The 3067-nt window shown below is 40.5% G+C and overlaps 1 non-coding gene across 1 annotated transcript; it reads right to left on the bottom strand.

Annotated features, from left to right (window-relative positions):
* mir100 (microRNA mir-100) lies at window positions 1–95 on the bottom strand. Its single transcript, NR_129822.1, has one exon. It is a non-coding gene; the product is annotated as a microRNA mir-100 (primary transcript).
* Between the last annotated feature and the right edge of the window lie 2972 nt (window positions 96–3067).

Below are 3067 nucleotides of genomic sequence, written 5' to 3'. Positions count from 1 at the left end.
TGAATTGGCCAAGCAGACACATACCTATAGACACAAGCTTGTGTAACATAGAAGCACAAGTTCGGATCTACGGGTTTGTGGCAACTAGCAGGAAGATCTTCTTTTTTTAACTAATGAAAAGAACAATAACTAACCCTGGAAATGAAAACACAAATCTGTTAGGAAATAGTAAAATGTTCACTCTTTTAATATTTTCAAGAAACTTAAGACATTTAAAAAACAACTCATTTGATTTTCATACTAAATTCCATCTGGGGAAGGACAGATCTCTTTCACTTCAAAATGATATAAAACTTGTTCCTAAAGTCTGAAACAGATTCCTAAAATACATCTATATTACTCATATATGCATAGAAATATACACTGAGATGGACTTTCTTTCTTATATAATAATAATAATAATAATAATAATAATAATAATAATAATAATAATAATGATGATGATGATGATGATACAGCAGACAAAAAACCATGTACAAGAAAACCGCACTACAAACTAGAGCTGACAGCTGGCACAACAAAACATTGTATGGAAAGTTCCTTGACAAAATTGAAGGAAAAGCTGATAAGGAGAAGACCTGGCTCTGGCTCACGAATGGGACCCTGAAGAAGGAGAGAGAAGGCCTGATCCTTGCAGCCCAGGAGCAAGACATCAGGACAAAGGCCATTAAGGCCAAGATTGAAAAATCAGCTGATGACCCAAAATGCAGACTGTGCAAGGAAACCGACGAAACCATTGATCATATCCTCAGCTGCTGTAAGAAAATCGCACAGACAGACTACAAACAGAGGCACAACTATGTGGCCCAAATGATTCATTGGAACTTATGCCTCAAGTACCACCTCCCAGCAGTAAAGAACTGGTGGGATCACAAACCTGCAAAAGTATTGGAAAATGAGCATGCAAAGATACTGTGGGACTTCCGAATCCAGACTGACAAAATTCTGGAACACAACACACCAGACATCACAGTTGTGGAAAGGAAAAAGGTTTGGATCATTGATGTCGCCATCCCAGGTGACAGTCGCATTGACGAAAAACAACAGGAAAAACTCAGCCGCTATCAGGACCTCAAGACTGAACTTCAAAGACTCTGGCAAAAACCAGTGCAGGTGGTCCCGGTGGTGATGGGCACACTGGGTGCCATGCCAAAAGATCTCAGCCGGCATTTGGAAACAATAGACATTGACAAAATTACGATCTGCCAACTGCAAAAGGCCACCCTACTGGGATCTGCGCACATCATCCGAAAATACATCACACAGTCCTAGACACTTGGGAAGTGTTCGACTTGTGATTTTGTGATATGAAAAATAGTAAAATAAAAGATAGATTATTAATAACGTCCAGAGCTGGTTAACTAATGGCTGTCTCACCAAAGGCCATCCAGCACATCCAGGTCTTTAACTGTTTCCTGAAGGAAAGTAGGAAAAGTCCTGCAAGCAATGGAATTTGCTAGTAGATTGAACTTTGGGCTTATATATTAAAGGATAGGGATGGAAAAAACACAATACATACATATAGAGATATAGATATAGATTAACCACATATATATTCTCATATATTATGTTCATTTAAATTGATTTTTTTATCGTGTCAGAAGTGACTTGAGAACATACTGCAAGTTGTGTTTTCAAAGGCTTTCATGGCCAGGATCACAGGGTTGATGTGTGTTTTCCGGGCTGTATGGCCATGTTCCAGAAGCATTCTCTCCTGACATTTTGCCCACATCTATGGCAGGCATCCTCAGAGGTTGTGAGGATGCCTGCCATAGATGTGGGCGAAACGTCAGGAGAGAATACTTCTGGAACAATAGCTATACAGCCCGGAAAATATACGACAATACTGCAAGTTGCTTCTGGTGTGAGAGAATTGGCTGTCTACAGAGACGTTGCCTAGGGGACACCCGAATGTGTCACCATCCTGATGGGAGGCTTCTCTCATGTCCCTGCAAGCTAGAGCTGACAGTAGAGAGCTCACCTTGTCTCACGGATTCGAACCGGCAACCTTCAGGTCAGCAGTCCAGTCGGCACAAGGGTTCTTAGTTTGACCTACAGTTACCTATTGTGCCGCCACGACTCTGCATCTTGCCTGAATGTGTAACAAGCTGCCATTTTGTTGGGCCTCTATCTATATATATAAATGAGTGATGGCATCACGGCGACTGGCAAAACAACAAAACTACAGGCCCCCCAACCTCGAAATTTGACAACACAACCCATCATCCACGCCTCTAGGTTGATACAACAAAAAGAAAAATAAAGTCCTAATTAAAGGGAAAGGAATAATTGTTTTTATCCAATTGCTGCCAGTTAGAGGGCTAATCTCTGCCCACTTGGTCTCCTAGCAACCAACTCAGCCTAGGGGACAGGCAGACTTAGGCCTCACTTAGGCCTCTTCCACAGATTATCTAATTTGCACTGGATTATATGGCAGTGTAGACTCAAGGCCCTTCCACACAGCTATATAACCCATTGGTAATCTTATATTATCTGCTTTGCACTGGATTATCTTTACCTTAACTACCACCAATTTCTCAATACTTTATTTCCCATACCACCATACTTCGCCACAGCAACGCGTGGCTGGGCACAGCTAGTGTTTAATAAATACATTTAAGGCCAAGTAGGGGAAGAATTGATGTCTGGGGCCTTTTTAAAGTTCATCCAATGTCAAGTTAAACAAAGATTGTTTTGTCCCCTCATAGTACAAGAATAATACCGAAACGAATATGTCTGTATATGTAAATACATCTTCCAACATCTTGGCTGGATTCCCTTCCATTTGAGCTAAAAATATACCATCAGAGTAACCCTTAGGAGGATTACAACTGTAATAAATACATTATGCATTAGATGGTTTGTTGGCTACCAAAATCAAATTGTTAAAACGCCGCGAAGCAAAGAGCTGGGTGCAAAGATAATAAGATAGAGAAACGTTACCTGTCTTCACATTGGCTCATCCGGTATAACTTTTTGACTCTTAGTACCGATGGAAAAGTAATTGCAGCAGCTGCCGAGAAGGGTATATATATATATATTTTTTTTAAGAGAGAGGAAGAAATCT

This window comes from Anolis carolinensis, unplaced genomic scaffold (genome assembly GCF_035594765.1).
Source record: "Anolis carolinensis isolate JA03-04 unplaced genomic scaffold, rAnoCar3.1.pri scaffold_8, whole genome shotgun sequence".
In the NCBI taxonomy this organism is placed as follows: Eukaryota; Metazoa; Chordata; class Lepidosauria; order Squamata; family Dactyloidae; genus Anolis; species Anolis carolinensis.
The sequence above is the reverse complement of the archived record's forward strand: the minus strand, read 5'-3'. Positions and strand labels throughout refer to the sequence as shown.